This window comes from Lissotriton helveticus, chromosome 4_1, assembly GCF_964261635.1.
Source record: "Lissotriton helveticus chromosome 4_1, aLisHel1.1, whole genome shotgun sequence".
Taxonomy (NCBI): Eukaryota; Metazoa; Chordata; class Amphibia; order Caudata; family Salamandridae; genus Lissotriton; species Lissotriton helveticus.
Genome location: NC_136063.1, coordinates 98921224 through 98945870, shown reverse-complemented (window position 1 = coordinate 98945870; position 24647 = coordinate 98921224). Strand labels below are relative to the sequence as shown.

General features: G+C 46.9%; 1 long non-coding RNA gene across 1 annotated transcript; it reads right to left on the bottom strand.

Moving 5' to 3' along the window:
• Window positions 1–11799: 11799 nt before the first annotated feature.
• Window positions 11800–21309, bottom strand: LOC144827039 (uncharacterized). The gene is made up of 2 exons (XR_013609987.1): window positions 21260–21309; window positions 11800–12044 (listed from the first exon to the last, which is right to left on the bottom strand). It is a non-coding gene; the product is annotated as an uncharacterized LOC144827039 (long non-coding RNA).
• Window positions 21310–24647: the final 3338 nt, after the last annotated feature.

Genomic DNA, 24647 nt, shown 5'->3' with positions numbered 1-24647 from the left:
GTCGAGGAGAACGGCGTGGTCGACGGTATCGAACGCCGCCGACAAATCCAGGAGCACCAGTGCCTGTGAGGAGTTATGATCGGCCCCCTTTCTGAGCTCATCATGGACGACCAGGGCAATGGATTCAGTAGAGTGTTGAGGCCTAAAGCCGGCTTGGTGGGGGTCCAGATAGTGGGTGGATTCCACAAAGGTGCTTAGACAATTTGCCACAAAGGCCTCCAGAATTTTACCCAGGTAGGGGAGAGGAGAAATTGGGTGGAAATTACAGAGTGCCCCAGGATTGGATCCTGCTTTTTTAAGGATAGGCGAGACCACAGCAATTTTGAAAGAGTTGGGGACCACGCCGGAGGTGAGGGAGTTATTCAGGAGGGAGAGGGGGGGTCAGGGATGTGAGGAAGATCCCCTGGGCAATGTGAGGGGACAGCTGTCCCGGGGAGAGCCAGACCGAACTTTCCTAAGGAGAGAAAAAAAAACTTCTTCAGTGAGCATGGGGAAATTGGAAAACAGAACGGGGTTACGGGGTGCATCATTAACATCAGGAGGTGATACGGCTTTGGGGATACTTGCTTTGATTTTAGTGATCTTTTCGATAAAGTAACTGTTGAGGGAGTCACAGAGGGATTGTGAAGGGAGGGGTTTGACAGTGACCCGATCAGGTTTCACCAGTTCGTCAACGATCAAAAAGATGGTTTTAGATTTCCAGGTCGAGTTAAAAACTTTTGTGGAGAAATATTCAGTTTTAGCTAAAAGGATAGCTCCTTTGTAGTCCTGTAAGGCCGTGAGAAAAATAGATTTCTTAAGGGGACAGTCATCTAGTCCCCACTTGCGCTCTGTTTGACGCAGCACGAGTTTCTTGTCTTTAAGGTTTTTCGTGAACCAGAGTTGGGCATCGTGGGGTCTCTTCTTCTTGAGTACTTTCAGAGGGGCAAAGTTATCTCTCGCCTGGGCCAGCCAGGAGTTAAAATCTTCAGCCTGTGTGAGAGGTGAACACAACTGGTTGGTTGAATGGGGGAGGAGTGAAGAGTTGAGGTAAGGGCAGTACAGAGGGAAGGGATGTCTACTGGTAGGGTCAGTCGTGGGGGCTTTGGTGGCGGTCGGTAGGATAATGGAGAAGGATATAGGTAAGTAAGTAAGTAAGTAATATTTTTATTTGTATATGATTAATTAAAATCTTTACAAAAATATAAAACGCCATGGCAGTACAAATAATTTAAAATACAGCAGTTACTATTGTCAGTTCAAGGTTGTTATTAAATTCCGATGAGTCTTTCAGGTGTGCTTGAGTCTTTCCTTCATTAAATCAAAGAACTTCACAACCTGACAGTTCAGTTTAATGTCACTGGAGGAAAAACACAGTTTAACTGCCTGCCTGCAAGTCCGAACGGCATATGATCTAAAAAAAGGTAGCAACAGCTTGTGCCTCAAGTCCATTAGTCTCGGGCAGATGCATATCATGTGGATGATGTCCTCCTTGCCAGATTTACACAGGCGACATAGAGCCGAGGCATGAGTTCTCTCCCATGGCGGCAGGTGCGGCAATATCGGGATAGCTCCAAGGCGCAGTTTCAGGAACTTTTCTTTGATTTTTATTTTCATCCCGATATTAAGATATGCCTGTGGCTGTATTTTGCCGTAGTCTCCCACCGTTATCCATCCATGCGCCCTGTTGGCTAGATCTTTCTTATCTTCTATTGCAGAAATTATTCTGGCAGATTTTTTTGCCAACTTTTTGAAGGACTGGTGATCTATGGCGGATTCCCAAATATCGGATAAGCCTAACATGTCAAGAGATCCAAATAGGTAGTCCCTCGGCAGTGAAGTGCGACATCTAAGTAGCTCTTCCCAAATGCTGGCATTGAAGGAGTCAGGATCTGCATCGCGAATCTTGCGCCAGTTAGTTACATATGCACTCCGTCTTTCTAGTGTTTGTTTGACCACCCCAAATTCTAAACGAATTTGGGCCGGAGACGCGTATTTGGGAAGAATGTAGATGGCCCTGTAACAATTGGCTATGACTGCGTCTAGCAATGCAGCATCCTTCCCATGCAACGATTCACTCCCATAGGTGAGCATTGGTTGAAGTTTCGCTCGGAGGATTTCAAGAAAGGGTTTAAGGGTGAGGTCAGGGAGTTTAGTCTTTAGAGATTTCAATGCGAGGTGGGTCATTGTTGCCTTCCCTTGAATAGACTGGAGCTGAGGCCTAGACGTATTCTTAGAATCCAACATGATGCCAAGGTACTTGTATGTGGCTACCCGTTCAAGTTTTACTCCGTTCAGGTACCAACAAGGGATCCTTTTCTTCCTGTAGTTAACTGTCATGACCTTAGATTTGTTGAGGTTTATTTCTAGGGCATTCTTTACCGAGAAGGCATGGGTACAATTCAAAAGATGCTGAAGGCCTATTGGCGACCGGCTTATCAGCACTAAATCGTCAGCATATAACAGACTAGGGAGGGTGACTTTTCCTAGCTTGGGCGCATGATTTCGGCGTTTGTCAAGTTCTTCCGGTAAGTCAGAAATAAACAGATTGAAGAGAATTGGCGCTAATAAGCACCCCTGCTTTAGTCCTTTAGTTGTCCTTATCTGCTTCGAGAGGTGCTGGCCAGTTCCAAGTTTAATTTTAACCCAGGTGTTAGAGTGGAGAAGTATTAGGGCGTCTAGGAGATGTTTCGGAATGCCCCAATTAAATAGTTTTTCCCAAAGTTTATTCCGGTCCACATGGTCGAAGGCCGCAGTGTAAGCGGTAGCTTGGTGGTTTTTGCTTCGCCCATCAGTAAGGACAGGGCCATGATGTTGGTTGTTGTCCCTTGGCCTTTACGGAAACCTGTTTGATTGGGAGGGATAATGGCTTTTTCGGACGCCCACGCCGATAGTTCTTCCAGAATGAGACCACTGAAATATTTTGCTTCTATATCAAGCAAAGCAATAAGACGGTAGCTGTTCGGGTTACTCTTACTCCCATGTTTGTATATTGGACTAATAATGGACCCATGCCAAGAGTCCGGAAGGGATAAAGTAAGTCTGGCCTCGTTAAAGACCTGACCCAAGGATGCACTCCAAAAGGCTACGTCAGATTTGTACAACATGGGGGGGATTCCATTCGGTCCTGGTGCCCCATTCGGTCGTCCCTTGGTGATTCGCCGCCCGATGTCTGCTGGGGTATATTCCGTGAGCCCTGTCTCCATGATCCTTATAGGTCTGCCTTCCCCTTCTAAAAGTTCTAGTTGCGGTAAGGTCATACCCTTAAACTCCCCCAATCCACACATGCTTGTCCCACTTTGATTGCTGGAGTTACCATCACGACCAAGCTTTGTGATTTCCATGCAGGGGGACTTTGTTGTCATCTCCTATGTTGTCATTATTAAAGTGTGACAATAAGTATTTAGTCCATACTTCCTCTGATATGTGCGAATTTTGCCCGAAATGGTCAGGGTTCTGGATTCTTTTCACCATTTGCCAGAACCTAGAACTGTTTTTTTGCTTTCCTTCGTGAACAAGTTTCCCCCAAAGTTCTTCATTCCTTTGTTTTTGACTTAACCATTTCAGCCGTTTGAGTTTCTTTTTTCCTTCCCTCAGCACTACTTGCAAACTAGGGTTTCCCTGATCCTTTAGTATCTGTCTCAGAGTTTGATTGATCAGGCGTTTTTGTGTTTTCATGTCCAACCACATCTGTCTCGTGTTTGAGGGTCCCCTCACAAGGCGAGAATTGGAGGGCCTGGTACTACCCAGTTGTTCCCCGATGGTGATGATGAAGTCATGCCAGACATTCCCCAACTTGGATGAGCAGTGAATTTGGTGGAAGAGGGTTTTCGCACTTGAACCAATAAGGTCGATGTTATCAAGACTACACCGTATCCGTTTTAAATTTGCACTGACTTCTGTTTCTGGGCCAATGTAGCGTTCTTTTTTATCTACCGAATTGGATTTTATCTCAGCCACTAAGGGCAGGTGGTCGCTGAAATCCCTCACGTCTATTTTAAATGAAGTTATCCAGCTGAACATGTCCAACGACATGAACATGTAATCCAAATGCGAGGATTGCGTGCTAGAGTGGAAAGTGACTGCTGGTGGATCGTCTTCAGCATAGCGTCCGTTTAGGGCCCTTAAGTTATGGGTGTTCAATTGCCGAAGAAGGTTTTTTGAGTGTTTCGTTAGGTTGTTATTTTTTGTTCGACCTTGCGGCGGCACGCCCCATGCTGTATCTAACTCATAAGAGAGGTCAGTGCCTTGCTCATTGCTGATGAGAAGCATGTTAAAGTCACCAGCCAAGATGAAGGTGTCTGACTCCCCAGAGTCCCTTATTTTTTGTAGAACGTGCCCCAGCTCTTCCACTGATTTTTGTTTCCATTTGGGGTGGATGTATGTGTTTATAATAATAACTTCCTGGTGCTGCTTTGTTAGGGGGAGTGAAAGCTTTACCACCTGTATGACACTTGGGGGGGTTATATGGAAGTCCAGAGCCCTAATTTCGCCTATTGTCGTTATAGAGGCGAATACCATCAATCCTCCTGAACAACGGCCGAAGGTTGAAGTTTTGGTTGCTGGCGTACAGAGTGACGTGAATCCCTGTACATCAAATACTTTATCTTCCCAAGTTTCTTGTATTAACAGGAGATCGAATGAGGTTAAGTATTGTATGAGCTCCGGGTCGTGCTTTTTATTAACTAAGCCATTGATATTCCATGAGCAGATTCTTGTGACCCTCCGTACCACCATGAAGTTAGCGGGCACTTGCCCATTCTGTCAAACGTCAGCGGTCGTTGTCGCGATAGTACGCTGAATACATCTCCAATTGGGGTCTGCCGATAACGACAAGTTTGTATCTTGATTGCGATATTGACCCCGTTGGGGACTTATAGTGTGCCGGTCACGTTGCCCCGGTGAACAGCTCCTAGCTCCCTTTCATATTGAAGTGGAGTTTTTTTTAAGCTGGGGTTGAATGGAGGGTAAAAGCGGAGTTGGATAGCGGGGTTGCCTTTCCAGCTTCAAGGCGATTCCCCATTGCTGGAACATTGGCTCCTCTTCCAAGATTTTGTTAGCTATCTCCTGCGAAATCCAGGTAGTTTTGGTTATATCAGGCTGATGGGTCGAGGTGTTCGATTCGAACCCTACTAATAAAAGGTCATTCGTGCTGATGTTTGCTAGATTTGTTGAAGAGTGCAGGAGTCTTAGGATGTTCCCCCTATTCAATGTGTCTTCCGTCCCTCTGGATATATATTCTGGGATAAACAGAATTGAGGTTGGAATGCTCTGACATAGCGATTTTGTTGGAACCATCGGTGGGCTCTTGGTGGCATGAGAAGGTTGCTCAAGGGCGTGGCTAGAGGATGATACACCGAGTGAGCCTCCGCCTTGGTCATTATCTAGCTTCGTGGCCCAGAGGGCACTGTATGTTTTCGGCTGGGGGTCAGGACAAATTTCCGAGATCATGGACGTGGTACTGGTTGTTTTCGGCTTAGACTCCGAACATGTCTCCGAGGTCGTGACCGGAGGGGTGGTGTTCTGCCTGTTTTTTGTGGCTTCTTCACCCGATTTAATTTTACTGTTGTCCGGAGTCTGGCCTGGCTGAAGGATATAAAGTAGTGGTCGGACCAGGCACAGGGGGAAACCTGGAGATCAGTGATGTCCATGTTTGATGTGGGTGGCCACTTTAATATGCTCAGTAAAACTTCAGACCGTTTAATAAGTCTGTGAAGTGTTTCGAGCAGGTGCTCTCGCACACGTCATTGGGCCAGTAATTAAAGTCCCCTATAATGAGGATATTGACATGGTTTATTGCTAGCTCTGCTGCCAGGCTACTGAAAGTCTGGGGAAAATTTTGCGAGGGAGAAGGTGGCCTATAACTGACAGCACATGTTAGAGGGAAGCTTTTAGTGTCAAGTTTAAATAGTAAAATATCAGCAGAGGGCGTTTTGGGGGTAGTGAGGGAAGTGAATATATGAGAATGGGAGATGATGGCAGCAACTCCCCCCCTACCCTCCTATCTGGTATGTTAGCCTGAAGAATGTAGTAGTTGTCAGGGATGGCAGCCAGAATATCTGGCATGGACTAAGATGAGAGCCATGTTTCGGATAGGAGCAGAATGTCTGGTCTGATGGAGTCTAAGAGGTGGAAAATCTCAAGATGGTGCCTGAATAACGAGCGAGTGTTTAAGTACCAGATGGAAAGATGATCGTGGTTTAAGCTGAGGGGGAGGGAGGAGGTTATGGGGTGTGGGGCCCTAGGGCTCGAGGGGGGATGTGATAAGGGAGGATCTTTCAGAAGGGCGAGGGAGACGTGGGTAGATGATCAAATCCCGGCAATATTTAAGGTACTGAGAAGATCGGTGTTGATGGGCTATTTTCCCTGGAGAGCTTTAAGCTCAGTGGCAGTGTAGGAATGAGTGAATCGGGCAGAGTAAGTGGCCCCTGGCCCCGGACGGGTGCAATTACCACATGGGTGATGTCCAGTCGCTCGTGGCAAACCCCAAGCATTGTGTAATGTGTTCACGGGTCGATTCTTCAGTTGGGGTCTTGTTTTTGGACTATTTTAGCCACTTGGTTTGACACTGGGTTATAGGTCGTCATCTTTGTGTTCAAGGCATCTGCTTGGTTCTCTCCCTAGGTTAGGGAGGACCTCAATGTCATCACCTCTCTCAATGCGTGCTAGATTTTCATTTTCACTTTTGTGAGATGACTGTATGCATTATAGCATGTAAAGATATCATTAATTATTGTTTAACTATATGTACTGTTTGCTTTGTTTTTTGTTTCACTTTTGTGCAATAATTATGTGTGTTTTAGTATGTAAAGATATATATTTAAAGTTTTATAAAAAATATGTATGATTTCTGTTTTATTATTCCGCATTATATTTGAAAAACAAGATTTCTGTTTTATTAATATGAATAACATGCACAACCTCTGTAGTAAGCTACTGCACACACAACCCTTTGATATAACAACCTTTACATGCTAAAAAGCATATAACCAATTCACAAAAGTGAGCTTTGAAAAATATCAAGCAATGAGAGAGGTGATGATTTTGGGGTCCCCCCAACCCAGGGGAAGACCAACCAGATGCCTTGAATATAAAGAGGATATTATGCTCAACGACTGTGGTGGTCGCATCCTATTAGGACCACCCCAAGCAAAGTTATGGGCAAAAATACAATGCCAACCAAAGGCCCAGCAAACCATTATGGGGTGAGAATCTAGCATGCAGTGAAATGCAAACTGTTTTTAAAACATGCAGGCATATTCTCAAGAAGCTATCGCTGAGTTAACAGCACTTTATTGCAGCCAAATTGCGATAAATTCGTCACCCCATTCACAAGCTGGTGCTAACAGCCCATAGCACCAGTTTACCTGCAATAGCAGCCGCAAAAAAACATCGCCACAGATGACCCCAGCAGCTATCGCTAATGAGATGTAGAGAAGGCGTTCCCATGCAAAAAGCAGCAACAACACCACTTTGCAATATTCTCAACGAACAGCCAGCTCAGCGATAAAAACACAAAACATGCAATAAGACGCGTTAGCAGCAGGAAACTAATACCTGCTCTGACCTGATGTAAAGTCAGACCACAGCCTGCACCACAAAAGGAAGCCAAGGCCAGAGCCACACCTGAAGAACAACAGATGCCATGGAGCCACTGATTATGCACCCAGACACCCAAGAGGGCCACAACACCCACCACCACCACGACTCTCCAGGCCCCCCCCTGGAAAAATACAAGCCACATCAACTATACAGAATCATGTACCAAAGATTCTGCCTGATGTCACACAATCACATCTGGTTACATGCATGTGTTGACACAAAATTCAGCATCTCACATTCACCTTCGAAGCAACAAATGAAAAAGGATTATAACAAACACAGAAAGGACACTCCGTAGGTCACTGCCTGCAAGACAAAAATCATGATGAGAAGGTGTGTCCTGCACACATCAATGGACAGAGAGAAAGAGAAGGAGAGAGAGAGAGGGAGATAGACAGACAGACAGAAGGAGAGAGAGATAGACGGACAGAGGGGGGAGAGAGAGATAGACGGACAGAGAGTGGGAGAGAGAGATAGATGGACAGAGAGGGGAAGAGAGAGATACAAAGACAGAGAGAGGGAGAGAGATATAGACGGACAGAGAGGGGGATAGAGAGATAGACGGATAGAACGTTAGAAAGGGGGAGAGAGACACAGATAAAAGAAGATAGGGACAAGGAGAGAGAGTGCCGACACTGCGCACCCAGGCCACACTGCTCACCTACTGACACCAGTGTGTCTACAACAATGTGCCGGTATGTAGTGCAGTTCACTGGGTCCCACATCTGAGACAGACCTGTCATCTGAAACAGAGTCCAGATACCTGAATGGCAAAGTGCATACAATTGTACACAACATCTTTGCCTGTTCGCCCCTCCACACCCAGGCAGCTGTACCCAGGACCTCTTGCCACCCAGCAGTGCATGCCCGCTCCTGTGCACCCAGGCAGCTGCACCCAGCACCTCCCGCTACCCAAAAGTGCATGCCCGCCCCTGCGCACCCAGGCAGCTGCACCCCAGCACCTCCTGCTGCCCAGCGGTGCATGCCCACCCCTGTGCACCCAGGCAGCTGCATCCCAACACCTCCTGCCACCCAGCTGTGCATGCCCTCCCATGTGCACCCATGCCTCACTGCTCATCTTCCGCAACAGGTGTGTACAAATGAGGGCCCACCACATGCCGGTGCAAGCCCCAAGCCCAGGACCCGCAGACATGGCACCCTCCACTTCATGCAGCTCTGTTTCGCAGGCCCCCAGGTCTCACATTTGTACCTGGGTCTTTATTTCTCCATAGAAGAGAACACACCAGTGCACCCGGCATAATAGCAGGCTGCACACCTGCTCAGCCTCATAGGTGCCACTAACTCTGTGATCCAGGAGGTGATGCCACGAGGCGGTAGGCCTGTGCTGCCCACTGGCTCTGGCCTACACTGCGGTAAAGCAGGGCACACAAAACTTGAGCCGTCCGGACCGCCGGGACGGGGCATCATCGCATGCTGCACACCTGCTCAACACTTAAGGTGCCCCTCAGTGCACCAAAAGTCACCGTCCTGTGGCGGTGTTCCTGTGCCGGCCGCAGTGAATCCGGTTACACCAAGTCTGTGCCCCGCTAGGCATTGACCCCCTATGATTCGGTATTGTGGTGCAGACGCCATCATGTCACCTCCGAGCCTGCCGAATGAGATGTCGCGGGCCCCTGGGCCTCCATGCCTACATGCACACAACACGGATACACCCTGAGAGAGGTAGGAAATTGCATCGTGCATGCAGCCCTTTTTATTGGCAGGGCCACATGTGCTGTGATGCGTGTGCTGGATGGGTGCGGTGTGGGTGTATACCAGCCATGAGGGAGTGGCTGTGGCATGCTGACAACTAGACCTGTGAGTATCAGATCACGACAGGGGAGTCCTGGCACAATTGGCATTGTTGTCCCCCCTGGAGTGTAAGCGTAGTGGCCTGACCAGGCGTATGCCAGTCCAGTGTAGAGTATGAAAAATGACCCCGGGGCTCTGGGTGTGGTTCCGTATGGGGCTGGACAAGGAAGTAAAACATGCGTGTGTCACTGTTGTTGCATCGGCGCTACATGGACAACATTCGGCAATGGGTCACCCTGTGACCCAAGTCCAATGAAATGAGCCACATGGACATAGGGGGAATTCACTGACCCAACGTTCATCAATACTACCACACATGAAAGACCATAGACACATCACATCTGTGTGAGTCTGAATGTTTAACGCACATTCAGTGGAGTGTTGCATCTGGAGCAGTACAGGACCATGCAATTTAAAATGTTAGCCCGTGGAGGGCCAACCTGAGTCCCTCAGGGAATGACAATTCATTGGCGATCAAACAGAATATGGCAGTCCATTGCAAGGTCCAAGGTGAATGTCGCAGAATGTATTGGGGGACAGTGGAAAGCGATGATGCAGGTGACAGAACCAAGCTTAAACCGGCCTTAAGGTGGAGATGAATGCTACTGTGTCCCTCTTATCACGATGGTGCTTTCATCCACCTCTTCGTCCTCTGCTGTTCCATGTGCCTCACATGTGGGTGGTGCTGGCCTTTCTCAAGCACTGTGTGGCAGTGACACCTCAGGGGCTGGAGGTAGAATGTCTGCCACTCTGTGTGGCACTGACACTTCCGGGGGTGGAGATGTGGATGTGGTGGTAGGTAAGCATGCGCTGAAAATTCGTTCCACTTGCGAAATGTGTGAATTTTTGGCAATTTCGCATTCCACAAATCGGTGAAATTGCCAAACAATCCGCAATTCGCAAGTTCGCAAATTTTTTTTGCTTGTTCGCACTTCAAAAATACAATCTCGCGGGCGCTGCGTTGACTTACCTTGATTCTGAGCTTGCAGAGTTGGTTACCTCCCACGACTAAGATGGTCTCGCCCAAAAACGACCGCATGGGTAAGTTTGCGGTAGCTGCGCTGAAAAAAACCCTGCTAACAAGCACAAATTTGCGGATTTTGCAGACCGCGAATTCGCGCAAACGAGAATTCGCAAATTTCGCCCATACTTAGTGGTAGCAGCAACATGCATCTGCGATAGGCCTTGTGGCAGCAATGGCATGAGGATGGTTTTGAGATCATTGAGGAACCCAGATACCTAACTGGTGTGCAGCTGTGGCAGCCACTCTTTCCGAATTGGCCCGCTCCACAGTCTCCATGAACCTCCGCACGTTTCTCACCTCCGGGGCGAGCTTGTTGGAGCCCCTCTGACTTGTCAGTCGTTGTTGTCTCTGAGTCAGGACTCTGGCGATGTCAGCCATGGTTTGTTGAAGAGCATGGAGCAGACTGTGGGTATCCGATAGGGACTGTGAGTGGTCCCTGATGGGACTTAGACACCCACGTATGGCATCTAGTTTGTCTGCCATGCGGTCAAAGCCCACCTGCACCTGTTCAGCCAGCTGCTCCGGGCATCCCAACACACGGCGTTGGAAGGCCATGTGATCTTTGTCGTGGTCCTGGGAGGCAGCCGTGGTAGTGGCTGCTGCCTACTGTGTGGTCTGCGCATGGGGTTGGGTCTCCTCATAGCAACTGGGCTGCACTGCTCCTGGAAGTGGTGTTCAACCACCTCCGTTACCAGGATCCTGTTTTCCTGCGGACTGCACTGCTTTTTCCTACTCTTCTTCTCTTTGGCCTTCCCTGTCCCAGGCAGTTCCTCCTAGCGGGTTGTGGGGTTCTGGTTATCCTCCATAGTTGCTCTGGCAACATCCATTGTGCTTCGCTGTTGTTTGGCATTTGTTGGTATCTTTTTTTTCTACTTTTATGGTGATTTTTCCCGCCTGACGCTTGTGAATTGCAGGCCTGTTGCTGTTTTTTGCTGATTTTCTTATCGCGATTGGCCTCATCGCAGCTTTTTTTGCATTCGCGTTTTTGATTTTAACACAGTCAGTTGACGCATTATCTGGAGACTATCGCATGGTACCGCTGTGGTGAGAATGCTTGGTTAACACAGCTTAATTTTCCCACAATAGACAGCGATGTTGGAAGTTGCATTAAGTAACGTTCGCAATGGTTATTACACATTTTTGAGAATATGCCTCGCAAGTCTTTATCAGGACTTATTCATGCAGTACATGGCCTTCGCTTCTAAAGCATATCAGGATGATATGGCATCTGTGGGTGTATAGGTGTATTAGTTTAGATAAAGGTCTGTAGTAAAGCCAGTCCGACATTTGACAGCACACACATACAGTTCTAGGTTGTGAAGTTAGTAATTCAAATACTTATATCCCACTTCATTACTTCATTGAAAACTTGTCACACAAAATTGATAAATAATTTTTTTCATTTTATTATTTCATATTCTGTAAATTTGTTAAGGGTCATGATTCTATATATTGACCTCTTACTCTATATAAATGTACTGATTGATCTCATAAATTCATATTTTCTTATAAACATTCTTTAAAAACAGCAAATTAACAGTAGACTTATGTGTGACGGAGGCAATGCCATAGATAAAACTACGTGCGTTTCGGCTTGTCGGTCTTCATCAGGTTACCGTCTATTGCACTAAAAATGAAATATAAAAAATGTGACAATAAATTAATTAATGTGGGATCAAATAAATCTATACTTTTTTTAATATATATAAGAAAAACCTAGACTTGTGTGACATTTTACATACACAAATATATACATTTGACCACATAGAATATATACAAACATAGATGGGTTTCAATTCGATATTTATGACCACATTAACAATATATAGTGTTATTTACAGAGCAGTGTAACCTCCAATAATACATCAGTCTGAAATAATGTCTGTATTGGACTTACATAATTCCCATTAAATCTAAACATATCTTATAAATATTTCATTTTTCTCAGTGGGATACGGTAATGGTTCGGGTAGGGTGGAAAAAAGGGGAGAGTGAAGACTAGGGAAAGGGAGAAATATCTACATTTCATTGCTTTTCAATTTCATCCATGTATAGGTGTATTATTCCTTTCCGTATCGGCCTGAGGTTAGTTCTGGTGCAGAGAGGATGAACCATGACTGAAAGCAGTCCTTAGCAGTGTTAGTATTAGGCACTGGGCATGGCTAGATCCATCACCTACATGGGGTTCACAATATTTTAATAACCTCCCAGAAAGATCTCTGGGTGGTTACCTCAGAAAAGTACTTTTTTGGAATTAAAATATATGTTCCGGACCTTGACAGCCCAACCATTGTGGCGGCCCTCTGACATAGATAATTATTGTGCTGCCTTACAGGATCAACAAATGCATTATGACACCCAATCCAACGAGCAGGAGGTTTGTACACTACTAAAGTTGCAGACCCTGCACAATTTTTTCTCATGTCTCAATGCTTATAATAATGTCTTCCTGCTTTGATCTTGCCATTGTTTGCCAAATTCAACACATACTCCTTTCCCACTGCATCAGGTACATCGCCTTGGTCAGGGAAGACAAATATGGTTTTGATGTTGACATGAAACAGGGAAACCAGAACTCTCTAAAGCTCTATCCTCCTCCTTAGTGTCAGCCATGCCCCCATCTGATGAAAATGATTTCTACTTTTATTCTAAAGCCTTGTTTAAAAAAAAAAATGCATCCTTACTTATGTGCCTCCTAGTCAGTAATACCATAGGTACATGTCCAGATCTGTGTCCATCACTCAGCAACCCTCCACATCTCAGCTCAGCCATCCATCACTCATTAATCATCCCCATGTCAGCTTTGCCACCCTTCAGTCAGCAATCCTCCAGAGCATGTCAGCTCAGCCACCCATCTGTCAGTAATCCTCCAGAGCATGGCAGCTCAGCCACCCATCATTCAGTAATCCTCCAGAGCATATCAGCTCAGCCACCCATCATTCAGTAATCCTCTAGAGCATGGCAGCTCAGCCACCCATCACTCAGTAATTCTCCTAGCATGTCAGCTCAGTCAACCAGCACTCAGTAATCCTCCCAGCATGTCATCTCAGCCACCCATCATTCAGTAATCCTCCCTAACATGTCAGCTCATCCACCCATCATTCAGTAATCCTCCGTAACATGTCAGCCCAGACACCCAACACTCTGTAATCCTCCTGGCATGTCAGCTCAGCCACCCAGCACTCAGTTATCCTCTTCAGCATGCCAGCTCAGCCACCCATCACTCAGCAATCCTCCCTAACATGTCAGCTCAGTCACCCATCATTCAGCAATCCTCCAGAGCATGTCAGCTCAGTCACCGAGCACTCAGTGATCCTCCCAGGATGCCAGCTCAGCCACCTATCACTCAGTAATCCTCGCTAACATGTGAGTTTAGCTACCCATCACTCAGATATCCCCCTCAGCATGCCAGCTCAGCCATCCATCACTCAATAGTCCTCCCAGCATATCAGCTCAGCCATCCATCACTAAGCTAGGCACCCTATTATGTCAGCTCAGCCACCCATCACTCGGTAATCCTCCCAACATGTTGACACCCATCAATGTGTAATCCTCGCCAACATGGCGGCTCAGACACCCATCACTCAGCAATCCTCCCTAACATGTTGGCTCAGCCACCCATCACTCTATAATCCTCCTCAGCAAGCCAGCTCAGCCACCCATCATTCAGTAATCCATACAGCATGTTGGCTCAGCCACCCATTACTGAGCAACCCTCCACAACATGTCAGCCTAGCCACCCAACACTCAGTAATCCTCCTGGCATGTCAGCTCAGCCATCCAGCACTCAGCAGTCCTCCGTAACATGTCAGCCTAGCCACCCATCACTCAGTTATCCTCTTCAGCATGCCAGCTCAGCCACCCATCACTCAGTAATCTTTCCAGCATGTCAGCTCAGCCACTGATCACTCAGCAATCCTCCCTAACACGTCAGCTCAGCCACCCAACACTCAGTAATCCTCCTGGCATGTCAGCTCAGCCATCCAGCACTCAGCAGTCCTCCGTAACATGTCAGCCTAGCCACCCATCACTCAGTTATCCTCTTCAGCATGCCAGCTCAGCCACCCATCACTCAGTAATCTTTCCAGCATGTCTGCTCAGCCACTGATCACTCATCAATCCTCCCTAACACGTCCGCTCAGCCACCCATCCCTCAGCAATCCTCCTCAGTATGCCATCTAAGTCCTGCACTAGTTAGAAATCCTCCCCAACATGTCAGCTTAGCCACTGATCGATCTGCAATCCTCCCTAACATGTCAACTTAGCCTCTGATCGCTCTGCAATCCTCCGTAACATGTCAGCTTAGACACCCATCACTCAGCAATCCATCTTGGCATGCCAGGGGATGTATGACGTTACAACACAAACAGTTACAACGCATACCTCTACAACTCAGAATTTACATCGCAACATCCATTACAATGCATGATTTTACATCGCATGCCATCACAACACATTTTTAGAAACTACATTTACAACGCTTTCCATTACAAAGCATACCATTACAACGCATACCATTACATTGCATATTACTTTTAGGGCAACAGTAGGGTAAGAGTTAGATAGTGTAGGGGTAAAAAGTACTATTCCCACTCCAGTGAGTGCAACAGTGGGGTAAGTGTTGGATAGTGTAGGGATACAAATTACTATTCCCACTCCAGTGAGTACAACAGTAGGGAAAGTGTGAGATAGTGTAGGGATAACAATTACTATTCCCACTCTAGTGAGTGCAACAGTAGGGTAACTGTTGGATAAGGGAGGGTAAAAGTTACCGTTCCCCATTGCTTACCCTATATTGCGTTGTAATGGCATACGTTGTAGTGACATGCCTTGTAATGACATGCGTTGTACTGACATACGATGTAATGGCTGCATTGTAATGGGATGCGATGTAAAGGATGTTGCATTGTAATGACTGATTTGTAAAGGTAGTGCAATGTAGTGACTGCATTGTAAAGATTGTTTCCCATGCCAGGTCATCCACCCATTGCTCAGTAATCCTCTGCAACATGTCAGCTTAGCCATCCATCACTCAGCAATCCTCCTCAGTATGCCAGCTAAGTCATACACTAGTTAATAATCCTCCTAAACATGTCCACTTACCCACTGATCGCTCAGTGATCCTCCCCAACATGTTCGCTCCAACAATTACTATTCCCACTCCAGTGAGTGCAACAGTAGGGTAAGTGTTGGATAGTGGAAACGTAAAACTTACTATTCCCTATTACTTACCCTGTATTATGTTGTAATGGCATGCGTTGCAGTGACATGTGTTGTAATGACATGCGTTGTACTGACATGCGATGTAATGGCTGCGTTGTAATGGGATGCGATGTAAAGGATGTTGAGTTGTAATGATTGCGTTGTAAAGGTAGTACAATGTAATGACTGCATTGTAAAGTTTGTTTCCCATGCAAGGCCATCCATCCATCACTCAGTAAGCCTCTCCAACATGTCGCTCAACCATCCATTGCTCAGTAATCCTCAGCAACACGTCAGCTGAGCCACCCAGCACTCAGTAAAAATCCCCAACATATCCCCTCAGCACTCATCACTCAATAATCCTCCCAACACAACAATGATGGACAGAATGTGGATCAATGTCACACATTCACCCCAGTCCAAAGATCTGGGCCCAAATCCATCGTTTTTCCACTCCACACCACCCTGGGTTAGACAATGGCGATATGCAAATCAGCGCTGACCCTGTGCCCCATGGGAACAGTCCAGTCCGAACTACAAAAGCCATGTCCTTCCCAGAACGGAAACAAGCATCCGAGGACCGGCCCGGTTTCGAGGTAACACCTCTCTTCAGCCCGGCTAGCTTGATTCCAGTGGTGTGGAGTGCCTGGGACTCACGTCTGAGCATCCCCAGTACACTTAGAGCGGTAACTGCAAACACAACAATGATGGACAGAATGTGGATCAATGTCACACATTCACCCCAGTCCAAAGATCTGGGCCCAAATCCATCGTTTTTCCACTCCACACCACCCTGGGTTAGACAATGGCGATATGCAAATCAGCGCTGACCCTGTGCCCCATGGGAACAGTCCAGTCCGAACTACAAAAGCCATGTCCTTCCCAGAACGGAAACAAGCATCCGAGGACCGGCCCGGTTTCGAGGTAACACCTCTCTTCAGCCCGGCTAGCTTGATTCCAGTGGTGTGGAGTGCCTGGGACTCATGTCTGAGCATCCCCAGTACACTTAGAGCGGTAACTGCAAACACAACAATGATGGACAGAATGTGGATCAATGTCACACATTCACCCCAGTCCAAAGATCTGGGCCCAAATCCATCGTTTTTCCACTCCACACCACCCTGGGTTAGACAATGGCGATATGCAAATCAGCGCTGACCCTGTGCCCCATGGGAACAGTCCAGTCCGAACTACAAAAGCCATGTCCTTCCCAGAACGGAAACAAGCATCCGAGGACCGGCCCGGTTTCGAGGTAACACCTCTCTTCAGCCCGGCTAGCTTGATTCCAGTGGTGTGGAGTGCCTGGGACTCACGTCTGAGCATCCCCAGTACACTTAGAGCGGTAACTGCAAACACAACAATGATGGACAGAATGTGGATCAATGTCACACATTCACCCCAGTCCAAAGATCTGGGCCCAAATCCATCGTTTTTCCACTCCACACCACCCTGGGTTAGACAATGGCGATATGCAAATCAGCGCTGACCCTGTGCCCCATGGGAACAGTCCAGTCCGAACTACAAAAGCCATGTCCTTCCCAGAACGGAAACAAGCATCCGAGGACCGGCCCGGTTTCGAGGTAACACCTCTCTTCAGCCCGGCTAGCTTGATTCCAGTGGTGTGGAGTGCCTGGGACTCACGTCTGAGCATCCCCAGTACACTTAGAGCGGTAACTGCAAACACAACAATGATGGACAGAATGTGGATCAATGTCACACATTCACCCCAGTCCAAAGATCTGGGCCCAAATCCATCGTTTTTCCACTCCACACCACCCTGGGTTAGACAATGGCGATATGCAAATCAGCGCTGACCCTGTGCCCCATTGGAACAGTCCCGTCCGAACTACAAAAGCCATGTCCTTCCCAGAACGGAAACAAGCATCCGAGGACCGGCCCGGTTTCGAGGTAACACCTCTCTTCAGCCCGGCTAGCTTGATTCCAGTGGTGTGGAGTGCCTGGGACTCACGTCTGAGCATCCCCAGTACACTTAGAGCGGTAACTGCAAACACAACAATGATGGACAGAATGTGGATCAATGTCACACATTCACCCCAGTCCAAAGATCTGGGCCCAAATCCATCGTTTTTCCACTCCACACCACCCTGGGTTAGACAATGGCGATATGCAAATCAGCGCTGACCCTGTGCCCCATGGGAACAGTCCAGTCCGAACTACAAAAGCCATGTCCTTCCCAGAACGGAAACAAGCATCCGAGGACCGGCCCGGTTTCGAGGTAACACCTCTCTTCAGCCCGGCTAGCTTGATTCCAGTGGTGTGGAGTGCCTGGGACTCACGTCTGAGCATCCCCAGTACACTTAGAGCGGTAACTGCAAACACAACAATGATGGACAGAATGTGGATCAATGTCACACATTCACCCCAGTCCAAAGATCTGGGCCCAAATCCATCGTTTTTCCACTCCACACCACCCTGGGGTAGACAATGGCGATATGCAAATCAGCGCTGACCCTGTGCCCCATGGGAACAGTCCAGTCCGAACTACAAAAGCCATGTCCTTCCCAGAACGGAAACAAGCATCCGAGGACCGGCCCGGTTTCGAGGTAACACCTCTCTTCAGCCCGGCTAGCTTGATTCCAGTGGTGTGGAGTGCCTGGGACTCACGTCTGAGCATCCCCAGTACACTTAGAGCGGTAACTGCAAACACAACAATGATGGACAGAATGTGGATCAATGTCACACATTCACCCCAGTCCAAAGATCTGGGCCCAAATCCATCGTTTTTCCACTCCACACCACCCTGGGTTAGACAATGGCGATATGCAAATCAGCGCTGACCCTGTGCCCCATGGGAACAGTCCAGTCCGAACTACAAAAGCCATGTCCTTCCCAGAATGGAAACAAGCATCCGAGGACCGGCCCGGTTTCGAGGTAACACCTCTCTTCAGCCCGGCTAGCTTGATTCCAGTGGTGTGGAGTGCCTGGGACTCACGTCTGAGCATCCCCAGTACACTTAGAGCGGTAACTGCAAACACAACAATGATGGACAGAATGTGGATCAATGTCACACATTCACCCCAGTCCAAAGATCTGGGCCCAAATCCATCGTTTTTCCACTCCACACCACCCTTGGTTAGACAATGGCGATATGCAAATCAGCGCTGACCCTGTGCCCCATGGGAACAGTCCAGTCCGAACTACAAAAGCCATGTCCTTCCCAGAACGGAAACAAGCATCCGAGGACCGGCCCGGTTTCGAGGTAACACCTCTCTTCAGCCCGGCTAGCTTGATTCCAGTGGTGTGGAGTGCCTGGGACTCACGTCTGAGCATCCCCAGTACACTTAGAGCGGTAACTGCAAACACAACAATGATGGACAGAATGTGGATCAATGTCACACATTCACCCCAGTCCAAAGATCTGGGCCCAAATCCATCGTTTTTCCACTCCACACCACCCTGGGTTAGACAATGGCGATATGCAAATCAGCGCTGACCCTGTGCCCCATGGGAACAGTCCAGTCCGAACTACAAAAGCCATGTCCTTCCCAGAACGGAAACAAGCATCCGAGGACCGGCCCGGTTTCGAGGTAACACCTCTCTTCAGCCCGGCTAGCTTGATTCCAGTGGTGTGGAGTGCCTGGGACTCACGTCTGAGCATCCCCAGTACACTTAGAGCGGTAACTGCAAACACAACAATGATGGACAGAATGTGGATCAATGTCACACATTCACCCCAGTCCAAAGATCTGGGCCCAAATCCATCGTTTTTCCACTCCACACCACCCTGGGTTAGACAATGGCGATATGCAAATCAGCGCTGACCCTGTGCCCCATGGGAACAGTCCAGTCCGAACTACAAAAGCCATGTCCTTCCCAGAACGGAAACAAGCATCCGAGGACCGGCCCGGTTTCGAGGTAACACCTCTCTTCAGCCCGGCTAGCTTGATTCCAGTGGTGTGGAGTGCCTGGGACTCACGTCTGAGCATCCCCAGTACACTTAGAGCGGTAACTGCAAACACAACAATGATGGACAGAATGTCAATAATCCTCCCAACATGCCGGCTCAGCCACCCAACACTCAGTAATTCTCCCCAACATGTTGAAAATTAGGGATAGGAGATATTACCACATGTGGTAAACACTTTACTCTGGGTAAATACCCCACCATATTCTTACACCCTTCTCTGTATTCACAACCCTCTGTAGGACTGTTTGGGTGCTGGTTCAATATATTCATTTTATGTGACCTTTTGTGTGTGTGTGGGCATGGACATCATTTAGGGGTCACAGAGGTCACAACTGTGACCCTTGGTTGCTCTTGTGTGACTCCTTGACCTATCCTTATGGGCTGACTCAGATTGTACCAGGATCACAGGTGTAACAGGGCTCTGTGTGAGCCTTGATTTCAATGTCCCAAGCCCTTGCCCTGCTTACTCTTTACTCATTTCTTGGGTGCCCTTCAGTTTTTTATACAGATCATTTCCACATGTGATGCAGTTTCGAAATTAAAGAAATAAAAACGTCTGCACTATACATGTGAAAACTAACAGGGTTAGAGGGTCTACAGAGGTGCTGTGAGGTGCTGTCATGAGGCACTCTAACTTCTCATGTTCCAGAAGTGTCTTGGTGAAAGCTGACCCCACAGTCCATGCAGCGGATCTGTCATATGCATATTCAGGGAATTTACCAAACAGGGCAAAATCTTATATATTCATATGTTTTAGACGATTTTTTAAATAACATTTCTGTGGGCTTTACTGTAAGTGGCCATGCAGTGAAGGGAAGACAAGCCTTACCCAGCCCTACATGACTGACAGCCCTAGGCTCTGGAGAATGCTTTTTTGTTTCATGGAATCTATAGGTGTTTGCTGTAAGAGTCACTGTATGGCAAGGGTCAGTATGCTGTAAGAGTCAGTGTACGGTAAGGATAAATGCTGAGTAAAGATCACTGCACTGTAAGGCTAAGAAAATTGTAGAGGTGAGTGCACTGCAAGGGTCAGTGTACTGTAAGGGGCAGTGCACTGTAAGGGTCAGTGCACTGCAAGGGTCAGTGCACTGTAAGGGTCAGGGCACTGCCAGGGTCAGTACGCTGTAACTGTCAGTGCACTGTAAGGATCAGGGCAATGTAAAAGTCAGTGTACGGTAACAGTCAGTAAGCTGTAAGGGTCAGTGTATTGTTAAGGTCAGTGTACCGTTAGGGTCAGTGCACTGCAAGGGTCCGTGCACTGTAAAGGTCAGCGTGTTGTATGGGTCAGTGCACTGCAAAGTTCAGTGCACGGTAAGTGTCAGTGTGCTGTAGGGTGAATACACTGCAAGGGTTAGGGCACTGTAAGGGTGTCAGAACACAAGTTAAACCTAAAGAGTCAAGGGTGTTAAGTGTGAGCTTAATCCAGCTTAAAAGCAAGAAACTCTTCAGGAAGGGACTGACGAAAATAAATTGGTTCGAGGGTTGGAACTCTTGGAATTCCAAGATGGCCGCCAGAGTCTCTCCCTTTAGTCAGTGCTCTAGTTCTACAAATCTCAAGACAAAGGGAATATGAAATGCGCATAAAATACTGGTCTCCTCGCACTTCACCTGAGGAGATAGAACAAGTAACTGTGTTTTTTCCTGTCAGCATTACGCCGGCTAGACAGGGTAGTTGCAGCATCAGTATTTAGCATTTAGAACGTGTTGCATACCTTTTCTTGTTCCTTTAGGCTAGAGACCAGTTTCCTGTGAGTTTCCCCTGTAAAATGAATTAAGGCGGTAGAGTATAATTTTCACGTGACTGGGAGTCTCGGAGAATGTTTCAGTCAAGTGGGTAATAGTCAGCACAGTCCCAAGGACTATTCAATATATATTTCTGAGTGTTTAGTGGGCGAAATTTGAGTATAAAGGAGAGCATATATCAGCGCTTTCCCATTTATATTTTATTTCTTGAGTGAGATGAAAATACTATAAGGAAAAAGGAAGTGGGTTAGTCATTCCTCAATCAGGTTCTTCAGTGAGCCATCAACTCTGCAACAGAAATACAGCAGCATAAGACAAACGACAAAGGAAAGTTTTCATACCTGAGTATCTTGTGAAGCAGTAGAACCACATAAAATACCAGGTCACGCAAGTACCTGAAAAACCAAGAATAAATTAAAATAAGTTAAGGATTGTAAATGTATACATAAAATAGAAAGAGGTATCAAGAAATGTGACTGAGCAATATCTTATTATTTAACATTAAGAGATATACGCTAGTTACAATTGAGTTCACATAGAAAGAGGAGGGGCGACCAATCGAAGGTTAAAAGGAAAATCAGACAACTATGTTAACCATTGAGTAGAAGAGAAATATTAAGCATATGTGTAAAAACTGATTAATATGTTTTGCAGATTAAGAAAAATTCCTGAAGAAGCCTTATAGACGAGAAACAGACGTAGACGCGGTGCCAGGACAGTTCGGCTGTCTTCTCTTTCAATCCCTTTCCCCTTTCCCCCTTTTGGATCAAATTGTTTCGTAGTGAAATTCTAGAGGGGTTTGTTCTGAAGTGGGCATTGGGAAATTAGCTGCATCTTACTTGCACGCTGACCAGTGGTATCTTTGACAGAGTGAAGTGCCTCAAATCAGCATCTGAGTAGACCGGCAGAAGGCTTAGACTTCAGTAAATTAAATGAAGTGCTGGAAGGCATACAGAAGGAATTAGTAGGAGTACGAGAGGAAAATAGGAATTTGAGATTAGATTTAATACATTCAAAAGAGAAACAGCAGATTTAAGCTTGAAGCTGGATAGTCTAATTACAGGGAGTAGCTATGGTTTCCCATTGTCAGGAAGAAGAGAAGAATCTAGTTCTGCAGAGAGCCAAATCCCTAAGATCTCCACAGACATTATTCATTCATTGTCACCAGTTGTAGCTTCCCCAGAATGATTAAATGGAGATCGACAAAAGGCCCAAATATTTGTAACCCAATGTACTCTCCATTTCATGTGTCGACCAGCTATTTTTTCCAGATGCACAGTCTCATGTGACTTTCATTCTCTCCTACCTCAGTGGTTGATGCAGCGGATGGTCTATGCCGCTTGTTACAAGGAACAACCCAATCCTGTATTAGTTCAATGAGTTTAAGAAATAATTTCTTAGGATATTCGATTGATGGAAAGCACCACACCCAATGGACAAGGAATTGCTGGAGCTGAAACAAGGCAACCAAGACCTAATAGCTTATTTAGCCCGATTTAATACGTTGGTGGTCAAAACAGAGTGGCCAGAAGAAAAAATAGCTGCAGTTTTTTATAGAGGCCTACACGACAAATTAAAAGATGCCTTGGCACAAGTGCTCAACAGGCCTACAGAGATATCAGCCTTGATAAATCTAGTTCTAGAAATTGACTACTGACAAAATGAGAGAAGAGGAGAAAAGAGAAGAGATTTTCGCCCAAGTGCTCCACGATTTGATCAAGCAAAATCAGAAATAACAAGGGTATTCGATTGTCAATTTATAGTGGAGCCCTTGCAGGTTGGAACAATGCTAGGGCTCATATCAAAAGGAAGAAAGGGAGATGAGGAGACTAAATAAACTGCGTTTGTATTGCGGACAAGTGGGCATTTTTAGAAGAACTGCCAGAAAAGTCCAAAGATGACACCGAAGAAAACTTGCAGCACTCCCAGTGAGCGGAGATGAACGGGTGAGTGCAGAACCTGATATAACTCCAAAAGAACATTATTACAATGAAGAGATGTATAGGTAAGTTATCAGGAGTCTTCTTTATTCAGTCTCAACACCATCACAGGTTCCAGTCAGCTAGAGTCAGCTGTGGAATATTCAGACATTCTAGCCTGGGCTGTACAAGGGGTGGAAGGGCAGAGGGGTGGCGGGGCATACCAAGAGGAATTACAACTCATCTCCTTTCCGAGGGAAAAGAGGGAAGGAAGGAAGAGGGAGGAAGGACCGGGGTGCAGGGCAGTAGCAGAACTGCATTGAATTGAACGGGGTCAGAAGGACCGCATAACAGTAGGTCAAAACAATACCAGAAAATAGATACCATAAATTTCTCATGTGAAACAGTAGTCTTTTGTCCAATTGGGTGCAACTGTGGGCCTTAATGACCTCCTTGGGGCCACTCACATTAGTGCCTCTACCTGGAGGACGTACACTTCCTTGTGAGGGACAATCCTGTCCATGCTCCATGTATGTCCGTTGGCCAGCTGGACAACATTTCTTCCCAACTTAGTTACTTTCATGGGTTCAGAGAATCCTGTGGCCTCACTTCTTATTTTTTTTTAGAAAGGTCTATCCAGACCCCAGCCTTCCCTGATTGTGCGAGCACTTACATGTTGGTTTGTGTCATACCTTGCTTTGTACTAGGCTTGGTGATCTGTTACTCACTTACCACTCTCTTCAGGGTTTACATGACACCTATTCTGCCTTTTTACATGGTGCGAGAGTCTGGTTTTGGGAACCCTCCCTTTTAATGACCTAGGAGGAGAAACCCCTGTGACTAAGTTGGGAGTCGTGTGATAGGCCCAGAGTGTTTCTTGCATTGTCTCTTCTGCCAAGATGCCTAAAATCTCGGCGCGCAGTATGCACTCTTTCACCAGGCGGTTCATACCTTCCACCAACTCGCTGGCACAGGGACAATAGAGGGCAGTTTTATGGTGGACGATGCCCATGTCGGTTAGGAATTCCCTCATGTTTTCTGAGGTAAACTGCACCCTGTTATCGGTGGCCAAGATATCCGGGATGCCTTCCTTAAGAACACATCCTTTAGGAAGCTTATGAGTACCTTTGTGTCTATTTGGTGGACACATTTATAAACCACCGACCTTGTGTGGTAATCCACCATGACCAGTATGAACCGTTCCTTCAAACTCTTGAGGTTGAGGGGGCCAATTATGTCAAGAGCTAGCTTGGACCAGGGTCTGTCAGGCACCAGTGGGGGTTTCCTTGTCTGTTGGATTTTATCAGATTTTCTGCATTCAAGGCAGTCCCTCACTGTGTGTTCCGCCATGGTATCCATCCCCGCCCACCAGTAATCCAGTCTTATCTTGTTCTTAGTCATGCTACGCCCCAAGTGACCAAGGTGGGTCACGTCTTCA